Raw genomic sequence first — 27,689 nt, forward strand, 5'->3', positions numbered from 1 at the left:
TATGATGATGTTTTTGAATCCATTTCCAGAATAAGGAGGTTAGCAAGCAAAACTAAGACTAATGAACCTTCAGTAAGTTGAGAAAAGTGTTCACACACTGTTGTCCTTAGAATCTGTGGAAGAGAAAGAGTGAAGATCTGTGCCTACCTGGTTAGCAAACAGTGGTAGATGGGGACTAAGTGTCCAGTGAAGTGCAAAGAGAAGACTAGTATAAAGAAGGAACCAGCATCAGCCCTAACAGACAATGGGAGCCTGTTCAGGTCAAATGAAGAGTGCTTCAGCTACATTTGGTGTTTAGTAAGAGATATACAGATCTTGGAAAGTGGGGAAAAGCAATAAAGGTGACCACACTTCCTCCAAGGTTTTCTGCTCTGAAAACAAGCAGGCAAACACACAAAACAAAAATCTACTCCATAATCCCCAGAAGTCATTTACTGTAGAATCCTGTCAGGGATGTTATACAATCTCTACCTGCAACGAGAGGCAAGTATCCTGTTGGAAGATGTGCCCTCCCCACTTCACAGCAAATGTTTCAATGTTACAGCTATTCGAGGTACTGACAGCGTCAAGTAAGGCATAATAAATACACAGAGTATACATGGCAAAATGGGATCAACTTCTAAAATTCAGTGCAGTATTGAATCTTAGGATGAGGTCTACAGAATTTTACAGCACCCCGAGGGCAAACTTCCTTTCAGACAATGCTACCTTTTCTCACAGAGTTCACATCTGCACAGACATTCCCTCGCAATGATGACCTTCCCATCTCACAGGTAGAAACACATGTTATGAATTTTCTATCATTATGCATGACAACAAAACCAAACAAAAAGATCTCCCTGGAGAATTAATTGCATTCATATTTTACCAATAGTGTGATCTATACCAAGTTCATGTAAGCCTCTGCTTCCGGGGCTGACCTGGCCGCACCCTTATTAGTTAGTTCACACTTAAAAACACAGAAGAATGGCTTTACAATGGGCATCTCACAGGTGTCTTTACAGATGAATAAGGTAAACTCATGCTTTCAAGAAAATACTAAATTTATTTTTTATTTAAATAGAAAAATGGAAAATGGCGTAAGAAGGTCAAAGCCTTTCTTTTTTGTTTAAACAGAAAAGGGGGAAATGGTGTTGGAGGGTCTTCTTTTTATCTGTTGCTTTCATTGGTTGAATAAAGAAAACTGCCTTGGACTTTTGATAGGGCAGCCTTAGATGGGTGGGGTAGACAGAACAGAATGCTGGAAAGAAGGGAAATGTGACAGACACCATGATTCTCTTGCCAGAGACTCTTGCCGGTAAGCCACAATCGTGTGGAGATACACAGATTTAATAGAAATGGGTTAATCAAGATGTAAGAGTTAGCCAAGAAGAAGCTAGATATAATGGGCCAGGCCGTAATCCAATACATTTTCCATGTGGTTATTTCGGGATAAAGCTAACTGGGCAGCGGGACGCAGCCCCTCCTCATTAGTACAGAGTGGCACTCCACGTAAACCTGAGAGGGCTTACAAAGGAATTCTAGACACAGTAAAAACATAGTTTAACACAGCTATTTGCTGTTTGCTAGCGTTTTTTCCAGACTCAGCAGCTGTACCAAAAAAAAAAAAAAAAAAAAAAAGCCACGCCATTTTAAAGCGAGGATTCCGGGGCCCTGGCGCCGGTGCAAACTCCGGCTATGGAGCATTTCTGGGCCCACTTGGGGTTGGGAACAAAGTAGCTGAGATCATGCCCATGGCTCTGCTCTTCCTGCCTGGGTAGGCGGTGGGATCAGGTCTACTAGAAAGTGGCAGTTTTGAAATACCAGTTTCTGGGCTGTGCCACCATCGTGACCTCTGGCTCCTGCGGGAGACAGAGCTTTTGAATGGGGTTTGTGATTAAAGTGATATGGCTTGCTTGATGGCAATGTGGACTGCTGTGTGCCTGGAACTGTGCACGGCTCAGGGGCACCAAATGGCTCTGAGGCAGGAGCGGCTCCACCATGCTTAACTGTGCTGATCTCTGGCAGGAACTATCATAATTATCATAATAACAGCGCAGTTAAGGTTTAGACTGGGCAGTAAACAGGCAGTACCCTATTATCTCTACACGAAGCAACTTAAGTTTTTAAGAAGTGCTTAGCATTTTAAGAAGTGCTCCTGGATAGTAAATTACAGATTCACAATAGGCCAGGCTGCGCAGTGCTCTGCATGGCACATTTGGCTGTAACTCAGATAAAAAGAGTTTATGTGCTGCATGCTCAGTCTCAGAGTTAAAGTGCTGAGTGCGGCTCCTACCTGGTGGCCCCAGAGCTAGCAGAAATGGTACGTCCACCATTTCGAAATTGGAGAGAGGTTGAGTCAACATCCAGAGCAGCTGCAAACTAGCTGCTTAGCATTTTAAAAGCTCTTCAAGACAGCAGAGAATTGAAGACAATGCAATAGGACAGATTCAGGCATAAAAGACCTCTAAATGGGTCATAGTGTTAGAGAGACACACGTAGGCTTGGGAGAGAGAAGAAAAAGAATATAGAGAATAAAGTTAATGCTTAAAAAAAGGGTAAAGTCTTTAAAGAGAGAGAATATAGATAACTAATGGGTTAAAAGAAATAAAGGAAAATAAGTCATGTAAAAATGGACAATTCACAGAGAGCCTGGATTCTGTGCATTATTGTGTTTTGTTTGAATTTTTTGACTGCGAAGGAGCTGAATACAGAGAGACATTTCATTGTGTGCTCTGCTAAGCTGATCCAACATGTATATTATAAAGCTATCTTGACTTCAGAATTTGGTCTAAGGATATGATGCTTTGGAAAGAGGTTCTTTTGTTTTCACAGAGGATGAGACCCTATGGATTGCTTCTACCCCAATATGGTATTATAGACCACACCCTCCTAAAAGGTTGCCATAAACACCCTTTAAAAATTACTTTGCTCAACTGTTGACTCAGAGAAACCTAGCAAACAGGATGCACCATGAAAGACCTGATTAACAGCACCCCCATTCAGCACGAAACAGTTTGGAGAGAAATAACTGTGCCCATATTTCCAAATATTGTTTATAAATGTTCTTTTACATTTAAAGGGGGATATGATATAGATATGAATAATTTGCATTGATATGGATTTTGCTTTAGTGATATAAATTTAAGGTCAATCTTGTTATATGTGTATATATATATGTATATATATACATATATATATTTACATATATATATGAAATATATATATATACACATATATATATATTTCTGATCTTGATTAAGGTATTCTGATTTTGTAGTTCATTTTAAAAATGTAATGTATAATTAGGAAATATAGGTTGTTAATGGATAATCATCAATAATAATCAAGCTTGTAGTCATGTTAGTTAGATTTTCTAGATATGTAGAGATATATTTCAGTTAGATAGGCATTCTTCATATCTTTCAAAGACTACAGAATACGGCCTTTAAAATGTTTTAAAAACTTAGGGCTTTTCATGACAATGAGACACATCTGTTCCTAGCAGCACCAATCTACTTGAAGAGGAAGATAGGCATCGAAGAGGCTACGCATGGAGTTGGTTAGCCATTTGGGCAAGAAACTGCTCTTGCCTGGACTGTTGCATTAATTGGACACAAAGAAAGCACAGAGAGAGGACTGCTGAACTTGACTAAAGGTGAGATGGTCTTTCGGGGTTCCTGACCAAGAGTCTGCGAGACATTCTGCAGGATACAGAAGAAAGTGACTGAACTATCTTTGAAATTACCTGTTTCATGGAAAAGTCTGCTGGATACTATGGGCCTGTAGGCCAAAGATGGATGCCCCAACGGTATAGAAAAACTCTGGGTGACTGTCCAGGCAGCGAGATGTCTCTGTCATTTCTAGAGTTTTGGAAGTTGCTTACTTCTTGTTTACTTAGGTAATATTATATCCTTCTGGAGTCTTTGATGGAGTTAAAGAATAGATAGCTATTGTTATAAAAGATTAAATAGATCTAAATATTGTAACTGTAATTCTTGCTTAATAACTGTTTTGTTATATGTAATTTTACTATGTTAAAGTGAAAGCCTTTCTTGTTTGTTAAAAAAACAGAAAAGGGGGAAATGGTGTAGGAGGTCTTTCTTTCTACGTGTTGCTTTCATTGTTTGAATAAAGAAAACCACCTTGGCCTTTTTGATAGGGCAGGCCTTAGGTGGGTGGAGAAGACAGAACAGAATGCTAGGAGAAAGAAGGCAGGCAGAGATAGCCGTCATGGAGCCAGCCGCCAGGTCAGACATGCTGAATCTTTCCCAGTAAGTCATGACCTCGTGGTGACATACAGATTATTAGAAATGAGTTGAATCAAGATGTGAGAGTTAGCCAATGAGAGGCTAGACATAATGGGCCAGGCAGTGTTTAAATTAATATAATTTGTGTGTTGTTATTTCGGGGTATAAGCTAGCCGGGCGGCGGGACACAGCCTGTCGCTCCTCCATACTACATGCTGGCAAAGATTAAACTTAAGCTTAAAATTAAAAGTTTTGAAATTTTGTTAACACTGTCCTAAGTTCGCTAATACCCCAACGCCTAATCTTAGTGAAGACCGTAGTAAATTAATGGCTCTGATATTTTGATACCATATCACAGGCTTGTGAAAGGTTTTCCCAACTTAATCAAATGACCAGTATAAAATTTACAAAATTATGAGAAATAGAGGTATGTTAAAAAGTTTGAGAAAGAGCCAGGTGTGGTGGTATACATGATCAATCCAGCACTGAAAAGCAGAGGCAGTGGATCTGTGAATATGAGGCTATCCTGGTCTAGACCGCTCTAGGGAGGCCAAGGCTGCATAGTGAGACCCTGTCTTGGGGTGGAGAGTGTGGAGGCTTGAGAAAAGCTGATATATTTTAACATGAAAGGGGGCAGAACACAGCCATTCAGAGCACTCTTCCAGAGAACCCAGCCTTAGACAGCGGAGGAGCTCCAGAGGATCAGATATGCTGGCCTCTTCAGGAACTACTCCCTCTCAACATACACGAATAATTAAAAATAACAAAAAAATCAGAACATATACATTTCCCTGATATAATTTCAGAGCCAGTGTCACAGTGAACCCTGACAAAGAACTGTTCATCTGCTGAGACTGAATTTAGTAATAAAGAAGAAGATCAAGTTGATTCTAAAAATAAATTCTGGTTTCAATTTGGAAACTTTCCAGCTCTCTGCACAGCCAGGGCTCCCCATGTTTCAACTGCAGCAGTAATTCTTCACACCCAAATCCAGAGCAGATGTGAATGCGCAGCTGTGCATCAAGCCAGAGATTAAAGGATTTGCAAAAACATAAAACAATTGCCGATCTAAATACTTTTCTTGGAAAACACTTTTATTTCACAAAACACATGATTTGTGTTACTATGTTACACATGGAGTTTTATTAAAATGAGAATTATATTTTTACACTTTTAGCATCTGATATAGTAAATACCAATACAACATATAACCCACATCAAATAAAAAATAAAAATCAGGAGTCCTCTGAGGTTACTAAATTAAGGCTATAACAGAACTGTGGACGCCTGAGGACTGCTGGTATAAAACTCCACTCCTTCCTAGCAATAGCAGTTATCATCTCTTTGTCAAAGTCAGTTTTCTGGGGAGAAGGGAAACTACCTCACTATCTCACATTAAGTCACAAGAATTATTCAGATTTTAACCTGACCTAAATCTTTCATTTATGCTCATGTGAGAATACGCATTAGCTATCCCCCCAAATGTATTTAATAAAACAGATACTAACTTAAAAACCATAAATCAGTAAGCAAAAGATCTTGTTTTAATTAAATATATGGCATTTAATCAGAAGTAAAAATAATTTTTTCTGAGGCCACACCTCTCTCTGTGTATGGAGCCCCCTACAGATATAACAATTGTTACATTGAAAATACTGAAAATGAGTGTTTAAAGTCATTATGCATTCCACAAATTTTACTGAGTTCCACATTATATACTTGTCATTGTCCTATACTAATACAGAGACTCATTACCATTAAAAATAAATCGGGAGGTGAGAGAGACGGCTCAGCAATCAAAAGCACTTGTTACTCTTATAGGGAATCAGGATTCAATTTCAAGTAACCATTTGGCAACTTACAAACATCTATAATGGCAGTCCAAGGAGATCTGGCAACCTCCTCAGGGATCAGACAAGCACATGGTGCACTACAAGCACTCATGCAAAACACTCATACATGTAAAATAAAAATAAATAAATCTGAGGTCAGTTGTCCTGGCACACGCCTTGAATCCCAGCAATCAGCTAGCAGAGAGAGGCCAACTCTATGAGTTCAAGAGCAGCTTGGTCTACATAGTGAGTTCCAGGACAGCCAGGGCTATGTAGAGACCCTGTCGCCAAATAAATAGATTAGGTACACAGACAGACAGACAGACAGACAATTAAAAAAAATAGTAACAGAGAAAACAACGATGAAAATATGAACAAATCACAATGACATGTTCATGATAATGCCACTATTATCCTATGTGCTATCTAAAAAGAATCAGTCAAAGGAAGGGCATACATTAGAAAACAGAAGAGATAGACCTTGGAACCACATTCTAGACTGCATTGCCCATTCTGTGACAGCTCCTACTCTGACAGTGGGCTGGGTGGGGAAGCACAGCTTCTCTGCTGCAGGGGTTCAGTTACCCAGACCCATTAGGAACCTCTTTCTCAACTTAAAGTTGAACTCTCTCTCATATGCTTTTCTTCCCAAAGGGATGATAGTCAAGGCTAAAGTACTGTAGCCTTGCATGCGCGCGCGCGCACACACACACACACACACACATTTTATCCATACACATGCAGGTGGAAGGAGGGAAGCAGAACAAGACCTGGGCACTGCAGATTCACATGTACCACACACACCTGATAGTGGCACAGAAATAAACGGAAAGGTACCAGCTGAGCAACAATTTTTAAATTCTTTTCAGCCAGTTTCACAAATTACTGGTGATACAACCTCTATATGTATCATTATATACTATTAAAAACATCGACAGAGGTCAAGATAACAGAGGCATAGGTGTCTAACAAGGTCTAAAACAGAGAGTAGCTCTTAAAACTTAAGTTAACCCATTTATATTAATCTAATTTCTGCCACATGGCTCGTTACCTCTCTTCCGTACAATATACACAACTTCAACTCTGGCTGGCAAATTCCCCATGCCTCAGATCACTCCCTGAGTTCCTATGCCTGCCCAGAAGTCCTGCCTATCCTATTCTGCTTAATTACTGGCTACTCAGCTCTTTATTAAGCAAATCAGAAGGAGCCTTAATTGTGTGAGGTAAAGGACTGACATATCTTCACACAGTGTGATTAAACGTCCTCCAACATTATTTACCTTAAAAATTGCTCAGTCTCTATTTCACTGGAAACATGTCTCAGAACTAGGAAAGTAAAAAGTTAATAGACACAGAGGTGATGGAATTAATGGGGAACAAATCTCATTAATTGAAAACCGTATTTTAATAGCAATATTTTATAATAATGGTAGTTTTTGAACTTTGCCAAATTTTTTCATCTTTATAGAAAATAGTAATATTTGCTCTTTCATTCTCAGTCTCACACAAATATATGTGTGTATGTGCATGTATTATGTATGTATGTATATGCTTATATGTGTGTATGTGCATGCATTATGTATGTATGTATGTTTATATGTGTATGTGCATGCATTATGTATGCATGTATATGCTTATATGTATGTGCATGCATTATGTATGTATGTATATGCTTATATATGTGTATGTGATTGCATTATGTATGTATGTATATGTTTATATGTGTATGTGATTGCATTATGTATGTATGTATATGCTTATATATGTGTATTGCATGCATTATGTATGTATATGCTTATATGTGTGTATTGCATGCATTATGTATGTACGTATATGCTTATATGTGTGTATGTGCATGCATTATGTATGTATGTATGTGCTTATATATGTGTATGTGCATGCTTTATGTATGTATGTATATGCTTATATATATGTGTATGTGCATGCATTATGTATGTATGTATGTATGTATGTATGTATATGTTTCTACCATGGTAGCTTTCCTAAGAGTGAGACTAAGACTGGACATCACAGCAATGTTATTTTTGTAGCACTGTGCCTATCAGTCACAGCTGTATAAAGGAACCACACAAATCCAAACTAGTTATTTGCATTAATGCACTTGAACTTCTATCTAAAATGCAGACTGTGTGTAACACACGGACATGGACATGTTCATGTATGTGTACACATGTATGTGGGCATGCAAGCAGCAGTCAAAGGTTAAAGGCTGGAGTCTTCTTTAATTGTTTTCCAGCTTTTTAAGGTATAGTTTCTCACTAGGCCTGAAAGCTCAACAATTTAGCTGGAATGGTTGGCCAGTGAGACCCAGGATCTTGCCAGTCTCACCTCATACTGAGTCACAGATGTGTACCTGTGATCAGCTTTAGGAGCCTTCGGGAACTCAAGCCCATGCCCTCACGCTGGTACAGCAGACACTCTACTGACTCTCTGCTGGCTCTCTAAAATGTAGCCTATATTTAAGTAAAGTCTTGTTATCTCTACTTTGATAATAATTTCAGCATAAAATTCTTAAACTATTTAAAAGTGGTAATTTGTCAAGTGAGACACTAAGCAGAAAATGAAAAGCACTTTAAAAAGCTGCTCGTGCTTTCTAACCTCGGTGGAACCTAAGCACGTGGTTGCCCATCCACTCCAAACGTGTGTTTCAGACAAGGCTTTAGACTTTCTACTGTCACTCTGAAGTACAGCAAGTGGCACCCCCACCTGCCAAGGAGTCTACAATTGCTAGTTGACTGAAAGAGTAAATGACAGCACAGCATGCACACACTTGATTTCTGTCTCATATAGTAGTCTAGTTTATAAGGAAAGCAAGGTAAAGATTAAAAACGTCAACACAGCACTGCGCAGAGCAACAGCTGAGTTCATGGGCATCATACACAGTCTGGACACGAGAGCAAAGACATCTCATTATCATGGTAGGTAAGACAATCCAAGATTTCAAATAACCCAAAGCTTACAAAATTTTCATTTCTACAATCTTCCACTTAATATTCTCAGACTGTAAGTGACCAACTTCAGTTACTTCTCGATAAAACAAAGCCAGATAAAAGGGAATAACTAAACACTTAGGCAAGTATATTCTGTCTTCTCTGTTCTACTGCTATTTACAGTTCTGTATTTTTCTATATCCCAAGTAGTTCAGAGCTAAGAGCATGACAGAAGAATGTTACCAATGAATCATCTGAGCTATTAGTAAATTGATCCCAATTGTGATGTCTGAATAAAACCATCACTAACAAAGGAATCTGACTTATACACCTCCCGCTACCAGATTTCAGTTTTTATAACATTCTATAAAAATTTCACATAAGCAAAAAAAAAAAAATTCACAAAGTTACTGATTAGACTAACATTTCCTTGTATTTATTACCAAAAACATGATAGCCATGTGCAAGCCTACACTCAAAATGAAGCTTTAAGGTGAATTCTGTGGCTCAACTGACAGGTATTCACGGTGTTCATGTTCTCATGGTTGTCCAGAAACTGCAGGTGCCTGCACTTACGAGAGGTTTTCTGCGAAGGAGCACTATTCACTTTCCCTAATGGAAACCTTCTACAACTATCAAACATACTGTGATTCCACAAATGACATACCTTTATATTTTCTATCCTTAGTATTTTGACTTAGTTACTCTCAATTTTAAAAGTCAAGACACAGGGACTGCTGGCACACATCCACAGCTCCAATACCTACAAGGCTGAGGAAGGAGGATTACTACAAATCTTGAGCCCAGCCTAGGCTAGAGATGAGTTCCACCTCAGTCTAGCCTGAACGACATAGCAAAACTCCACCTCAAAGTTATTTCTTGCTCAGGTCAAAGATAAAAAATAGAGGCCAAACTAAATCAGTAAATACTGTCAATAGAAACTGGAAAATATGAGAAAATTCCTAGACCTGATAGTTGCAGATATGGTTCCTGTAACTTTGTATAAACCTACAAAAATTCACCCAAAGATGTGCACATGAACACTAAACAACAATCAAGACAGAGAGGGCCTTTTAGAATCCTGAGGACCAATGTAACTGGAGGTTTCTCTCCAGAACGCCATTTCTGAAATAACCACTCTGAGGCTTAATATTAATTACAAATTGTCTGGCCTATTAGCTCAGGCTTACTATTAACTAGCCCTTATAAACTTAACCCATTTGTATTATTCTATATTTGACCACGAGGCTCGTGGCTTGTTATCTCATATCTTGCTTTCCACGTGGCTGCTGACATCTCCTCCAACTCTGCCTTCTTTATTCTGTATCTTTGCTTGGATTTCTTGCTTGGCTCTATTCTGCATGTTATTGGTCAAATCAGCTTCTTTATTAACCAAAAGGTAACATTATTGGTCAAATCAGCTTCTTTATTAACCAAAAGGTAATAAAACACATGCACAGCATACAGAGATACATCCCACATCAGACCAACATAGCCAGGAGGCTCCAAAGACTGGTGGACACACTCACTGACAGCAGCTAGGACTGGTCCTAGATTCTAAGCTTAAGCATCTTTATCACCTATTGTAATTTTTGAAATTAAAAACAAAATTTAAATTAATACTGTCCAGAGATGATGGGACTCCAATAACAGATGCTAAGGCTGAGAAGAGGCCATGAGGATTTTGTCAGAGAACTAGGCAGAAAGGAGTCAGTCTCAAAGGCATGAATAGCAGAGAGCAAATGGAAATTTCCAGACTGAAAAAAGAAAAAAAAATCATAGACAATATAATGTGCAGAAAAAGAACAACAAGAATAACAAATTTTTCTAGTAAGAAATTACAACAGAGTAAGAAAAATGTATTAAAGAACATTTAAAAAGTAAAAAAAGTAAGTTACATTAAAAAAGTAAGAAAACAGTTTTAAAAGAGACGTTTTCTAAAATAACATTCTTTTAACTCTTGGTAACAGTGGGTCAGATTCAGAGACCTCTTTGTGTATACTGTCACCTCTGGCTTGCCCTCCCCCGATCCCGCAGCTCCACTCCATGATCACCAGGAACTCTGCAAACTTTGTGACTAACCTCCAAAAATTTTTCTGGGAGAGAACGAGGGAGCCCCACCCTCCTTCCCAGAGGCAGTTAATAGCTGCTAAGAGATGGAGCTCGGGGAAGGAGGCATTTTATTTGTAGACACCGGTAAAGTTATCCATGCTTCTGTAAAAAAGTTCCTGACCCATGGACCTATAAAAATCCTAATTAAACATATGTGGCACTACCTCACTGGAGGGGGAGGGGAGGGAAGGAGGGAGCATGAAAATACAGGGGATCAGAGGAAAGATGAGAGGTCTGGGAGAAGGTAATGGAAATCAAAATACATTACAGAGATGAAAATGCCTTACTGAAACCTATGTATAATTAATAATGTATAATTATTACCTAATGTATAATTAATGCAATTAAAATGAAGACTGAAGACAATTTAATAAGCAGTAAACACCACGTCTGCTCTGTCCCTCTCTTCAGGCCAGCACTAGAGCAGGCTCTTTGGTGCTCTTTATGGTTTCACGGTTGGAAGGGAGTTGCTAGACCATGTTTATGTGGCTCTCTCTGCCTGAGAAGACTTGGAACACCACCACTCCAAAAAATAGATAAGACAGGATGAAACCACTTGCATAAGTTCAATGTTTTCTTAAAGCCACATGAAAAATTTTAAGAGCAGAATCTGTTCTAACATCACGTCCTTGGCGTCATTATTGTTACACAGAAGACCATCACCCCACTCGTATTCTCCTTAGCCACACTTCTTTTACAAATCACAGCCATCAACGACTGAAAACAGCTAGTGGGAGTTTTAAATTGTTTTCATTATATTATAGCTATGGTTGTTCTGGTTTCATTATTACTGTCATTAGTCAAGATCCTGTTGAGCATAATTCATAAATTAAATTTTATTATGGGTGTGTACATGCAGAAAAACTTAATATACACAGGGCATGTGCAACCCATGCTCAGAAGTCCATGAAAGAACACACCCCATTTCCAGGTTTTTAAGTTACTTAACATTTTTAAAGTAAATAATTTCCTTTAAAAAACAAAAATAAGGTTATCTGCCACTTTACTGAACCGCATAATCCCTAACAACAAATGTGTTCTTATAACGGCTGTTAAGTGTAGTCTCAACCCTCCTGAAGGAAACTTCTTTGTAACAAATGGAGATCATGACAGAAAATCACAACCAATCAAAATGAAGAACTGTAGAAGTCCATTCCCTGGCACCTCAGGAGCACAGCTGGACCTAAGGCTCAAGGACTACCGAGGAAGACAGAGCCAGAGGAATGAACACGGTTTGCGGACACAGAGTTTACTTAGTAATGTCAGCATTTACACCCATGAAGTCTCGCCAGCATGACTGCCTGAACATGAGCTGAAAAAGGACAATAGAAATGGGCAGGCCAATGTGGTCAGGGGCAAGTATAGGAGGCCTCAGGCACACACACACACACCCTAAGGAATGCTCAGTAGAAGAAACAGTCCATGAGAAAGCATACCAACTGGTTATCTAATACCAAATGGCCAGCACTGAAAACATACATACAGTAATAAATAAAAAGACCAAGCAGGTTGTATTTATGCATTTAGGAAAACACACATGTGAGCACACGTGTGCGCACGCACACACACACACACACACATTTTTGCAACAACAAATAATAATAAAAGAGGCCATGAATGTGAAAGACAGCAAAGAGTATATGTTATGGCTTGAAGGGAGGAAAGGAAGGGAAGAAATAATGTAATTATAAACTCTAAATAAAAAAATAATTAAAAATAAAATAAATAAGGTTGTCAACACAGTGTGCATTTTTTCTCTCCAGCATACACAGTGACTATCCATTATCAAGTGTGCAACTGCTGCAGACCCCACAGCCCAATCCGAGCAGGCCTACAGTGGAAGAGGGCGTCAACAAGCTTCAGTGAGCTTCTGCCTAACTCTATGATGGTAGCAGTAACATTGGTATATGTACTGTCACACGACTGAACACGAATAAAACAAAAACCTAGTTTTGAAATAACCTCTATCCCTAAGAAGTGACTAGAGCTCAGCTTTTTCAATAGTTGATAAATACCACGTGTATTGCTGTAAAACAGATGTGCAAACAAGTACTAGCTGAATCCATCACCCAGGAGGAAGAGGTCAGGTAGGATGACACAGTGAGACTCTGTCTTAAACATCATCAACAATAAAAAAAAAAAAAAACAGAAAAAAAACCCACGCATATTTCTTTCTAGAACACTTGGGAAGGCAGAGGCAGAAGGATCAGGAATCTAAGGCTACATAGTGAGCTTGAGAGTAAAGTTGGATAACATGAAACCCTGTCTCCAAAAACTTAAAACTAAAGCATGACTTCAACTAACCAAAAATCAAACTGACCAGCTGAATTAATTAAAGTCAACCTTCTTTTCTCTAAGAAACATGCCACATAGCTAAAGACACTCACAGACTGAGAGCTAATGAATGGGAACAATCGATCAAAAGAACAAACCTGAAAACCGGCTGCAGAGCTCTTCCCACAACTGAAAAAGTTGGTTTGTCCAAAATTAGCCAGAGAGAAGGAAGGCTACTCATGCTTAATAAAGGGAACATTTCCTCAAGATGTAGCTCTAAATGCACATCCACCAAACATTATGGCTCCTAATCTCATCATAAAAACACCACCGAACAGAAAAGGTCAGACAGGTCCTGATATAAGATGGGGGATTTCATTTCCCAAATTCATCTTAGATGGGAGAAATCAAACTGAAAACCAGCAAAGAAAACAAGTAGCTAAACTATAGTACAAAGTGGGCCCAACTACCACTTACAGCATAGCGCATCCAACAGAAACAAAACACACATTCTCCTCGCCAGCCAAGGAAAACTTGTAAAAGTGACCACATTCCAGATCACAAAAAGAATTACCAAATGCAAAAGAATCAAAATAACCTCTCTTATCCACCAGATCAACATACAATAAAATTAGAAATCAACTGAAAGTTGAAGCTACTACAGGAATACATAGCACCTGAAAAATATGCTCTTAGATGACCAATGAAAACCTCAGAAAAGAAAAAAGTTCCTAGAACATCATAATCTGAGATATCTGGTGTACAGATACGGCAGTTCTAAGAGGAAAGCGTATAGCTCTGAGTGCATACATTAAAAACATACAAACAAAAACCCCAAAAGATCACAAATAATCTAATAATGCACCCCAATATCCTGGAAAAACAAGAGTAATCCAAATGCAAAAGCAGCAGATGGTAAAAGTTTAAGGAAGGAATTAGTAAAACTGAGACTAAAAAACCAATCAGTCTAAGTCAGAATATCAAACCAATAATAAACAAACCTACCTGGCTAGGAGAAGACTCAAATTAATAAAATTAGTGTGAAAGGGGAGGTTGCTACAGACTTCCAGTTTAATTAAGTCAGTCATTAGGAATTATAAATAAAAATTGATACCCTAAAAAAAATCTACACAGAATCAATATATTCCTAGGCCATGCATGACCTACCAGAATTCAGAAGATAAAAACAGTTTGATAATGCCATTGAAGTAGTAATTTAAGTTTCTCAACAAAGAATAGTCCACATTCAGATGGATTAACTGGCAAATTCTACCAGGATTTAACTTTTTTATACTTATTTTCTTAGGGGAAGAAGAGGTTGTCACATCTCACATATGAAAGTCAGACACTTGGAGTACTTTTCTCCTTCCTACCATGTAGGCTCCTCAAACTCATTCTACTACAATATTACATTAATATCCACACTGGATAAGGACACAAAGAGAGCAAGCTAAAGACAATTTAACTGATGAACACACATGTAAAAACTCATGAGTCTCTTACAAATCAAATTGAAGAATATATTAAGATCACACCCATGACCAAATTGATTTTATCACAGAGATGCAAGGTTGATTCAACCTACAGAACTGTAAGTGTAACTCAGCACGTAAGGAGATTTAAGGACAGTGCCCTTCATAATAAAAAGCCCAGAAGCGGAAGGAACATACCTCAGCAAAACAAAGGTTAGATGCGACAAACCTATGGTCAACTAACTATGGAGAAAAGGCTGTTTCCTCTAAAATTTGGACTGAGACACAGGACCCTATTCTCTCGATTCTTATTCGCCATGGTGCTGGAGTCTTACCTAGAGAACTAAGGCAAGAAAAAGAAACAAAGAGACACAGACACAAACTACTTGAGATTTTACCTAGACTGTTTTTTTAGGATGATCAAGTCCTGGTGGACAGTACCTGGACACATCATCCAACTTTTCTGAGCAGCTGGGCAATTCAGCACAAAGCATGGTGGTGTGGTGACAGGGGCAGGGGTCTTCTTTGCCACAGCTCTGTCAGGAAATGCTGAGCAGAACTGGCCTGCCTTCCTCACAGTCTACCTGCACATCAACAAAGGATGGCTGATACGTCTCCCTCCCTAATGCTACTCTTCAAAAGATACCCAGAGTTTTCTTTCTTTGGTAGCCTATCTACCTGCCCAACAGAACTTTCTGGATATATTTGAAAACAAAAGGCTTTGATTAAAGGCTATAATTCTATTCCTATATTTAAGCCTAATAGAACCACCTTCATGGTTCTGCTTATAGGCATCTTAACAAGAAGCACAGTGACAGTCTCATTTGATTAAAAGATGCATTCCAAAACGTCCACTGTGTACACACACACACACACACACACACACACACACACACACACGTATACCTATGTAAAAGTTTACTTACTTATGTATATGGGTGGTCTGAATGCCAAAAGTGTGCCCAGAATCCAAGGAGGCCAGAAGAGGTTTGAGATCTGCTGGGACTGCTATGAGTCACCTTGTGGATACTGGGAACTGAACCCAGGTCCTCTGGAAGAGTAGCAAGGGCTCTTAATTGCTTAACTACCTACCTCTCTCGCCCCTATAGCTACATTTTTAAAACTAGACAGATAATATGTATACTTTATGTTGTCTGTTTTCTTTTCTAAGCACTTATAGGAAAAGATAAAGGCAAGACTATAACATACCATGCTTAATTAAAAAAAAAGAATCAAAATTTTAAATTCTATATACTAGAAGCAAAGCAAATGTACCCTACCAAATGCCAAGTCAGGGCATGGCACTCACACAAGGATTTCCCGAATAATTTAACAAAGTGTGGGTGTCACATCTGTCATCCAGGACTTAGAACCCAGGAAGATCCTCATCAGTGTCAGGTCAAGGCCACCAACAAAAGCCTCCGAATAAGATAATCACCCCCTCACATACAAACAATTTTAAAACATAACACTAAACATAATGGTAAACCAGTGGGGCATAGGGAAGAGAAAAATAAACAAAGCACTCAACTGTTTCCAGATCACAGAGGAGCACTGTGCATACGAAGGACCAGGAGAGCCAGTGTGGCACACTGTAACCTCAGCATTTAGAAGCCTAAGAAAGGAAAACTGAATTGAAGGTCAGCCTGGGCTACATACATATATACAGAGACTGTATCAAAGAACCCAATTCTATTTTTAATATTTAATTACATCATTTTATTATATAACTATTTTATTATTCACTATTAAATAAAATTAAAATGATGAATAAAATATGGTTGTCAACAATTATGTTATATAGTTATATTTATTAATAAGTAACAAATATGGCAATTATATAGTGAACATTAGCTATAATTAATATGATAACTAATATATAACATTGGTGACTTTTTCCCTTATGGTGTGTTTATTTTTAAATATCTTGTAATTTATTAATATATTATATGTATAAGTACAAAAAAATCAGGTTTATCTAAACAGATTTTTCCATCATGAAAATACCAGCAATGGATTTGTATTTTAGAAATAAAATGCTAAATTTGTACCAGAAATACCATATCTTGCTTCCCATAGCCAGAATCAGCCTGCATCATGAGACAAATACTGTGGTCTGAGTGGACTTTTGTCCTTCAAACAATCAGGATTTCCTAGAAACCGTGGTGACTTGAGAAGCAGGAACAGAGCATGGACTCAATCCATGCCTACTACAGTCATTTTCAAAGACTGGACAGTCAACTTGAAAAGGCGCCTTTCTCCAAGAAAATCTCACATCAATAACCTACTACAGTCACTTTCAAAGACTGGACAGTCAACTTGAAAAGGTGCCTTTCTCCAAGAAAATCTCACATCAATAAGAATAAAACCACAAAGCAATAAATATGTCAAATGTTCAAATCCACAAGCTCACAATAACACTTAAACAAATCCTACCTTCTAGGAACATGGAAAGCAAGTCAGTATTTGAAAACCAGTGAGGAAAAGAAAGAATCCAAGCCTATTTGCTTCTTTCCTGTATAAGCCTAGGACACTGAGTGTTTGCTTTAAGGAAACACTATGAGCTGGAACATAATGCTTGTGCACACCAATGGAATAACGAATTTTGAGTCTAGACCATGGTCACCAATGATTAGCCTCAACTATTGGATGCTTCTTTGGGGATGTACTAATAAAGTTTATAGATAATTCTGCTTCCCTAACCTTCCAGATAATAAGAGCTGGCAGCAAAATTAGATTACTATCCATAAACCTAGCTGTTGATTTATATAAAATATAAGGAAAAAAATTTCCCTAAAGAGATACAATTAAAAAACCACAGGGTCAGGGAAACTTTACAGACAGATAGGAAATGATAATTAAGTAAACTGTACACTTGTAGTAAACTAGGCATCTTTTTGCTCTTCTATGAAAACATACTTAAGAGAAGCTGAAGGAATTCAAATGCTATTAAAAATTGTAACATCTCACATCTATTAGATAACTAACACCTGGAGCACAGTATGAAATTCTCAAAAAAGTAAAACTAAAATACCTGATCCAAAGGCCTGTTCTAAAATTCCAAAAAGAACTTAAAAGTCTGAAATCAGGATCTCATAAAACTCTAGCAAGGAAAGAACCAAAGGAGAAGCAATCCAACTGTCCATAAAGCAAAGCAAATAAGCAGAGAAAGAAAATAGATTATGTGCATAAAATGGTGTGCAAATTGGCCGCTGAATTGGTAATGCATGCCTTTAATACCAGCACTCAGGAGGCAGCGGAAGGTTGGTGGATCTCAGTGAGTTCAAGGACAGCCTGGTTTGCACAGTTTGCACCCCTACACACACACACACACACACACACACACACACACACACACGGAGGGAGGCAGACAGACAAGGAAATAGTGTCATCAGCTACAATTTGGAGACCAGAAAAGGACAATCAGAAAGAGACAAGTATTGCCAGGATGCTGCTTCCAAAAGGACCCTAAAGTATTCAAATCCAGAGAAAAGAGAAATAAAAGAGCTATAGGTTTGATGAACTGTTAGGAACAATCAGTCATTGCTGATACTTGCATCAACAATAGTGAAGACAGCAACTGTTTTGTGGTTTCAAGTATAAATAGAAAGTATAGTTATATTACTTCTCACACCAAAAGACAATAATTAGGGGGCAGGGCACAGCAGGGAACAATTGGTCAGAGGGAAAATCTCATAGGCCATGGCTATGAGAGGGAACTATGAGCTTTCTAACTCATGTTTGAAACTCTTTTTTAAAAGTGAAAATAAGCATATAACCTGATAGCCAATGAGTCCTAATAATTTGATGAGAATTCCACAAAGAAAATAAAACAACATGCACAGGAAAACACTGTTGGCCCTGGTCCATTTTAAGAAGCTAGGCAACTTAAACTCAATGTATGCACAAGGAAGGCAGCAAAGGGATCTATCTACCAATCCCCACAAGGCTTCTAGCAATCAGCAGTGCATAAGTGGTGGAAGATAGGAATTAACAGTCTCTTCCTTACATGGTTTGCACACATCTTTTATACAACGAACCTTTCCTACAGCTTGTGCTATGCAGCCACAAAGTTTAAGTGAGTTCCTCCAGCCAGTAGAAGGCCTTAGCCCTCCTTTTTGGGTATTAAGTAAAAAATAAAAATAAAAAAAATAAAAAAACAAGCAAAAAATTACTTGTACACATGCATCCTGATGGCGAAATGACAAATGGTCAGGAAAGACTGTGGATCACTGGACAGAGGTGTAGATGTCAGATTATACAGGCTATATTCCTACATTGTATGGCAGTCAAAATCCTGGGCAACCTGGCGCAGTGGTCGCCTAGCCTTTTGATAGTGAGACAAACTGATGCCATCCAAAGCAAGTGGTCAGGATATGCTAATGTCGTTCTGCTCCTTCTACTGTAATTTAGGAGGTCACCTGGGGAAGAGGTGTTTTTCAGTCTACATGACAAAATGGGCATAGATAGGAAGATGTGACCAAAGTCATCCCCCTTTCACCTAGGAAACAGAATGCTAATGAACTTCCCCTTCAGTTTACATTTTGATATAAAAGCTGTTTGGAGAATAAACATTGGTGGTTTTTCAGAATATGAATTCAGGATTTCATGACGGCTCCCTGAAAACTCCTTCCCAATACAGTCACGTGAGTTGTGTTTTCATTTCCACACCTCCACTCTGGTACCAGAAATGGTGCTTGTCGGGGCTGTTCCCCTACAAGGAGAGAGGGATGAAGGGAGGCTCCATAGAACAGGACAATCAAGCTTAACTATTATTCAGAGCAGTGCTGAAAATTCAGTGAAAGTTTATGTTGTGGTTTGAAAGAGATTGGCACTATTAGGAGGTATGGCCTTGTTGGAGGAAGTGTGTCACTGTGGGGGTGGGCTTTGAGGTCTCCTTTGCTCAAGCTTCCTTTAATTGACTTCCTATTGCCTGCAAGATATAGGACTTTCAGCTATTCCTCCAGCACCACATCTGCCTGCATGCCACCATGCTCCCCACCATGACGATAATGTACTGAACCTCTGAAACTGTAAGATCTCTCAACTAAATATTTTTCTTAAAAGAGCTGCTGCAGTCATGGTATCTCTTCATAGCAATAAAATGCTAACTAAGACAAAAGTTGGACAGGGGTATTGCTGTGATAGGCCTGACATTGTTCTCCTTTGGAGTAATATGGACTTTGGTTCTTTGGATTAGGAAAGCAACTGTGATTTGATGAATTGTAGGGGACTCTTTAAAGAGGTTTCAGAGAAGAGTTTTAGTATGTGGCCGAGAGATCATTCTTGTGATGCTTTGGTGAGGAAAGTGGCTGCCTTCGTCCTTGTCCAAAGAGTCTGCCTGAGGCTACAGAGAAGAGTTCTGATTAATTCTGTTGGTAGAAGTAAAGACTATGTCGTGTGGCTTTTAGGGTAACTCTAATGAAGATTTATAATGAAAAGGAGCAAGTTGAGCAGGGCAAATTACAAAATGTAAACTTTAAGGAGAAAATGAGCATCAGGAAGTGGAACAGAGTTAAATCCTGCCTTCAACAATATAAATAGATTAAGAAGTGGAATAAAGAGAGTGGTAACTTCATGGCAAGATCCCACCCAGCTAAATTTCCAACTTGTGAAAATGAATTAAAGAAAACTTTAGAGCTGGTGTGTGGTGGTGCATGTCTTTAATTCCAGCACTGTAAGGCAGAGGCTGGGGATCTGGGTCTGGTGCTAGCCTGAGCTGCAGAGCAAGGTTCAGGACAGCCAAGACTGAAAGGTGTTGAAGGTGTCCATGTTCCAGTCCCAGTAAGCAGCAGAACTTGGCAGCTTTGGCCACATGGTTTTGGAGTCAGGAATAAAGCTGCTGAGGCCAGGCATGTGTTAGGGGAGTTCCTGACTGGAGGTCACTGCATGCAGCTATGAAGTTGAAGCCTGGATTGTCTTGGAGAACCCAAGAGGTTAGATATGCTAGAGTTTGTGGGATACCTGCTGAGGGGAGCTGCTAACAGGAAGTGGAACCAGTCCAGAGAAAGAAGTGAGTTACAGTCAACATAGCTGAACAGAGCCGGCGATCTGAAGAGCATTTTGACATGAAACATGGAGGTGTGGAGTTTGAAATTTGCCCAGCACTTTCCAATTTTGCTTTGGTTCAGTATTTCCTCAATATGTTCCTTCCCTATGCTTTCAAATGTGCTATTAAATGTTGGAAGCATGTGATCTGCTTTTTGACTTTGATTTTTTTACAGGAGGATTACAGTTAAGAGATCACCATGTGTCTGAGAAGAGACTTTGTTCTTTGAAACAAGTTTGAAACTGTTTTAGACTATGCACATTCTTGTTCTTGGACTGAATGCATTTTTTGCATTATGATAGTGCTTATAAGACTTTGGGGGTAGGGAGAAAAACCTAACTAAGACAGTTTATTTCTCGAATTTTGTATTTACTATAAAAATAACTATTTATCATGGTTGATGTAGGTAAAAAAAAAAAAACCAGCAAGTCATAATGTGAGTAGGATAAACTACTGTGCTCCATGACATGGTCAGCATAATAACTACAGCGTTTGAGGAAACCACATTCTGAACCATCTCTAAACACATGACACACTTGATGCACGTACATGGCTTCAGAGCCCTGAGAGACTCCATGTCCTCTGTAACCCTGGATCTCTAGCACTAAGGTACACAAACAACTAACCGCAAGTTTATAGTTTGCAATGACATAAAAAATAATCATTTTGGAGGTTTTCAGCAAAATTAGCAAACGTTTGAAATGATCCAATTTAACATAGCCTATGAACTGTTTCAAGCATAAAAGCAGTGATATGGTATGCATGTTGGCGCAGGGGAGGAGGGCCTTTTTAAGTTAAGATGCCAAAAACCAGAAAACTAGTCTTGAATGAGAACTTCAAATAAAACAAACAGGTCTCTTCAAAGCAAAAGCTAGCACTCCAGAGAGCAGAGGGGACAGAGGGAGGGCAGGAAGGAAAGGGTCAGATTCTTCCAAATCTAGAAGGATGATGAAGTAACCTGGAAGGTAAGGGCACTTGCCATACTTCAGGATACCACACAGAAAACTGGTTCTCTGGTCACTGTGTAGAGGAAAATGTTTAGAAGGTGCTAGTAACTGACGGTAAATGACGGCTGGTGGGGGTCAGGGGGCACCTTTCTCTTCAGAAATGGAGCTCCTGGTAAGCTGTCCCTGTTCCAACAAATAACCCTACACCCATTCACCAAGATTAACCATGATTAAACCCATGCTTAATATGGTACCACACGTCTTCAATCCCAGAACTCAGGAGGCAGAAGTAGAGACAGGCCGAGCATTAATTAAGTCTAAGGTATCGATTATCGAATTTTTATCTACCATCAAATTTTCACAAGTCACCAAACTCTGCTAAAAGTCAGAGAGCCCTGGTACAGGTACATTCACAGTGTAGTTGTGTCGTCATTATTACATGACAGCCGAGATTTATAATCCAAAATGAAAGACTTCTAAACTTTTCTAAAGAGGTAAAAATGTTTCTCCCTAAAGTTATCAACTAAATAAACATGTAAAATCTTATATATTTAACTGCATACTTAGTAATATCAGGATAAGCAAAATGACCTAAAACTCACCAAAATGATGGACACAAATAAAAGAACTGTTACCAGCAATATCAAACTTTTAGCCCCCCCCCCCCCAAAAAAGCTAGTCACAAAATGTAGGTAATTTCATAAAAGATCATATTCATGTCACCTTTTCATACTGATGTGGTGGTACATCATAATAAATGATGAGAATGTTCCTCAAGAGCTCATACATTTAGTTGCTGAAACAGTTGAGAAGGACTAGAAGGTGTGGCCCTGTTGTATCACTGGGAGTGGACTATGAGGTTTCAAAAGCCCACATCATAACCAGTTAGCTCTCTCTGCCTTGCGGTTATTGATTCAACATATAAGCTCTTGGCCACTGTCCCATGCTTGCCTGCCTGTTGCTGTGCTCCCTGCCTTGATAGTCATGAACTCTAAACCTGTGAAACTATAAGACCCCATAAATGCCTTCTTTTTGATAATTTGTCTTGGTCATAGTATCTCAAGACAGCAATAAAAAGGTAACACACTTGATAACCATCAAAATTATAGAAAAATTATAATCTTCAAAGTAGGGGTACCTTTTGCTAAAATGCTAAACTCTTCTGAGATTCTTGAGAAATTTTTATTTCTCAAAAGTCTCTTCAAAACAGCTACAAATCTCTGACCTGGGAGAGAAGGAAAGGGGGAAGCATCTTACCATTGGCAGTGCATTGATGTGGGAATGTACAACTGGATATCTGACCACCAAACACAAGTTGCTGAGGCTAAGAAAAAGGAAAACAAATTCAATTTAAGATTCCCCACAGCAAATTTTGCATGTTCAAAATCCTCACTTACAGGCTTTTGCATCCCAGCAGTGAGACTCTCCCCAGGGTAGCTGTGTCACAAATCCGAGCTGCCTACGTTCCTGGGAGGCTAGTGCAGTTAGCATCCATGGAAGGTCGTGCATAACCCTATTCAGCTCAATCCCAGAGTGTACAACTGAATTAGGGTGCTACGGTGTGTTCATCAATCATGACCCTGAGCCATGAAAATCATGTGAATTTGCATTCTATATATTTTCATTCATGGAAAACATATTTAACTGGTTATCACAATGTGGCAGGCATTAATCTCAGACTTCACACAAAAGGGCTCTACCTCTCTACTTTTCTCAATGAGTGAAGCACAGGACATCATACCGACAGAACTTCTGCAACATGCAAGTTATGTTTCATATGCCACATCTAAGAAGTGACACTCAGAAAGGACATGGATCAGTGCAAAGTGGATTAGCAGGCTGATGCCACCAGGAGGAGGGGTAGCTACAGTGGCATGCTTACATTCCTATAGCAGAAATTCTAATTTAAGCATGTCAATAATTAAGATCACCAATATCCTGAATAACCATAAAATTCAAGTCCCTTTAGAATTGTTCCTCTGGTTTTACTTCTCACTGAGCACCTAGGTATCCTGGCACATGACCACACTTAGTAGAGACCCAGAAATTCAAGTTAACATTAGACATCACATATGTATAGAAGGTCATGTCAACATACATCACTCCACTGGCCTCCAGTTCTTTAAGTAATGCTATGAAAACAAACCTAGGATTTTTCTCTCATTTTTTTAATTATTATTTTTAAAAACAATCTTATTTTACGTACCAATCCCAGTTCCCCTTACTACCCTTCCTCACACTCCCCCACCTCCTCTCCACTCCTCTCTCCATCTATTCCTCAGAGAGAGCAAGGTCTCCCATAAGGTGACAACAAAGTCTGTCACATCACTTGAGGCAGGACCAAGGCACTGCCCACTATATCTAGACTGAGCAAATAGTCAGTTCATGCACTAGGGATAAATACTAGTTCCACTGCTATGGCCCCACAAACTACCCAAGCTGCACAACTGTCACCCACATTCAGAGGGCCGCTTTTGGTCTTACACAGGTTCCCCAGCTATCAGGCCAGAGTCAGTGAGCTCCCATCTACTCATCAGTTGTTTCTGTGTGTTGATAATATCACTCCTCCCTCTCTATGACTGGACTCCAGTTTAGTCCAGTGTTTTAGTGAGAGATACCGGTTTCGGGTATGAGGAGCTAGGACACATTGTGAAACACTCTATAAACAGAACTACTGAATCCCAACAAAACCTAGATACCATCAAACTCTTAGGGTTTCTCAAAATGGACATCATTTTCTTTATAGTAAGTATAAAAATTTTTAAAGGATCTTTAAAAAAATTTTTTTTTATGTATGTGACCATCTATGTGTGCGTGCTATGTATTTGTGTAAGTGCCTGCAGGGACCAGAAGAGGGCACTGGATTCCCTGGAGCTAAAGTTCCAGGCAGTGTGGGTGATGGGAAGGGAAAGGCTCTTAGCTGCTGAGCTAAGTCACTTGCCCAGCTTTTATTAATTCTGAGCTATCTATTAGCACATTTTCCCCCAACCCTTTACTCTGAGGCAATGTCTGTCTTTGAGGTTGAGGTTTCTTTTTTTTTTTTTAACTATTGATTTTTATTGAGCTCTACATTTTTCTCTGCTCCCCTCCCTGTCTCTCCCCTCCCCTTCAACCCTCCCCCCAAATCCCCATGTTCCCAATTTATTCAGGAGATCTTGTCTTTTTATACTTCCCATGTAGATTAGATCCATGTATGTCTCTCTTAGAGTCCTTATTGTTGTCTAGGTTCTCTGGGATTGTAGTTTGTAGGCTGGTTTTCTTTGCTTTATGTTTAAAGACCACCTATGAGTAAGTACATGTGATAATTGTCTTTCTGTGTCTGGTTACCTCACTCAAAATGATGTTTTCTAGCTCCGTCCATTTGCCTGCAAAATTCAAGCTGTTATTTTTTTCTGCTGTGTAGTACTCCATTGTGTAAATGTACCACATTTTCCTTATCCATTCTTCAGTTGAGGGGCATTTAGGTTGTTTCCAGGTTCTGGCTATGACAAACACAGCTGCTATGAACATAGTTGAGCACATGTCTTTGTGGCACGGTTGAGCATCTTTTGGATATATACACAAAAGTAGTATTGCTGGGTCTTGAGGAAGTTTGTTTCCTAATTTTCTGAGAAATTGTCACACTGACATCGAAAAAGGCTGCACCAGAATGTACTCCAACTAGCAATGCAGAAGTGTTCCCTTTTCCCCACCTCTCCAGTATAAGTTGTCACAGTGTTTTTGATCTTGGCCATTCTTACAGGTGTAACGGAATCTCAGAGTTGTTTTGATTTTCATTTCTCCAGTGACTAAGGATGTTGAACATGTCCCTAAGTGTCTTTCAGCCATTTTAGAGTCCTCTGTTGAGAGTTTTCTGTTTAGGTCTGTACTTGATTTTTTTTATTGGATTATTTGCTCGTCTGATGACCAATCTCTTGAGTTCTTTGCTATAGGAGGGTCTTCTGTCTATGTGTTACTTTCACTGGTTAAATAAAGAAGTTGCCTTGGCCTTTTGATAGGTCAGCCCTTAGATGGGTGGAGTAGACAGAACAGAATGCTGGGAGAAAGAAAGCAGAGTCAGGCAGAGGCCATGAAGCTCCGGCCTGAGATGGACATAGGTTAGAATCTTCCTGGTAAGCCACAACCTCGTGGTGATACACAGATTACTAAATATGGGTTAATCAAGATGTGAGAGTTAGCCAAAAGAAGCTAGAACTAATGGGCCTGGCAGTGTTTAAAAGAATACAGTTTCTGTGTTATTATTTCCTGGGCTAAGCTAGCTGTGCTCAGGGAGCTGGGCGGGATGAAAAGCAGGCCTGCTTGCCTCACCACTACATTTTGCACATTTTGGAGAACAGACCTCTGTCTGTTGTGGAATTGGTGAAGATCTTTTCCCATTCTGTAGGTTGCCATTATGTCTTGTTGACTGTGTCCTTTGCTTTACAGAAACTTTTCAGTTTCAGGAGGTCCCATTTATTAATAGTTTCTCTCAGTGCCTGTAGCACAATGTTCTTATCAGGGGGGAAAAAACAGCTTTGCTTTGCCATACATGCTTTCTATTTATTTATATACAATTAATATATAACATTTTACTAAATTATGTATATTTCAAAATACACAGAAGTAAAAGAGATAAGGTAAGCTGCAAACAAATTTTCTGTTGCTTTAACATTGTGACCTTTTTATATGCCTTTTTAAACAATGGCCTTTTTTGTCATCATTAAGAAATATTTAAGTCAGGCATTGGTGAGTACATGCCTAGAATCTTAGCACTCAGGAAGCAGATGTAGGCGGAATCTCTGTGAGTTTGTGGCCAGCGTGGTCTTCAGAATGAGTTCTAGGACAGCCAGAGTTATGTGATGTGACCCTGTTTCAATTTAAAAAACAAAACAACTTAAGGTAAAGCTTTCTCTAAGACTAAGAGTAGTACCAAAAGGAATGAGTCTGTATCAAGCCTTCCTTGAATATCTTTAATTTCAAACAACTAAACTGATTAGATCTAGCAAGTGGGTGTTCACCTTAGTTTCTATCAGTTTTCTACCACCCTGCCCTGTTCTTGTTTTAATAAGCAATTTCTTTGTAAAAATGTTCTTGTAAAAGTGAGCTAAAAAGTAGATACTATAATCCAAACAAATGAAGTCACAGTAATCCTGAAATCCATGGGGATTCTGGAAAATGGAATGATGAATAGGAGAGTCATGTATTCTCCCCCCTCACACACACCCCAGTCAGTACAGTCGTCTATATTATAGAAGACTCTTCCAGTAGACCAGAGCCCTTCATCAAGTATCAGAAACAAATGTCTTGTCACCTAAAATGAGCATCAATAAACTACAACAATTTCCACCCACAGACACCTCATAATTCATGTACCTAGCCACACATATGAACCTGGGGAAATACTGAATCAGCTCATCCCAGTTAGTTTCCATTGCAGGGCTCTTTTCCTTTCTTCAAGTCAGGGTAAATTTTCCTCACTATCCCCCATAGACGTATTTAATAGAAGTTCTACTAATTATCTCTCCTCAATACCCTTTACTTTTGTATTTAACTTGCCCTCATACTATAGCTCTTTCAGGTATATCACTTAAATGGTTAAGTAAATATCTGGTTCTACAGCATCAAGGATGAGTGAGTACACAGTAGGGTGAGCGACATGGCTATGAGTAGACAATCTGAAATAAACGCAGGAATTTTAGAAACACGCGGAGGCCCACACTACTTTCCAGTTCAACTGTTTTCTGAGAAGTCAATACATTTACCTGTAGCTTTCTAGTTGCTATGCAGCACATTTGAAAAGCACATTACAGGAAAGGAAAATCTAACTTTTTAAGACACAGACAC

At 39.0% G+C, this 27,689-nt stretch overlaps 1 protein-coding gene across 4 annotated transcripts in view; it reads right to left on the reverse strand.

The window, feature by feature from the left end:
• Positions 1-27,689, reverse strand: part of Tbl1xr1 (TBL1X receptor 1) — a 135,500-nt gene that overhangs the window by 39,109 nt on the left and 68,702 nt on the right. For 3 of the 4 annotated variants that reach the window (XM_041659433.1, XM_041659430.1, XM_041659431.1), the window contains exon 2: positions 23,124-23,190. The exons of the other annotated variant lie outside the window; for it this stretch is intronic. The gene's annotated coding sequence lies outside the window, so the exon portion shown is untranslated. The remainder of the gene's footprint in view (positions 1-23,123; positions 23,191-27,689) is intronic. 4 annotated transcript variants of the gene reach the window in all.

This window comes from Microtus oregoni, unplaced genomic scaffold (genome assembly GCF_018167655.1).
Source record: "Microtus oregoni isolate MIOR12 unplaced genomic scaffold, Mior012 000010F_ref0000083, whole genome shotgun sequence".
Taxonomy (NCBI): Eukaryota; Metazoa; Chordata; class Mammalia; order Rodentia; family Cricetidae; genus Microtus; species Microtus oregoni.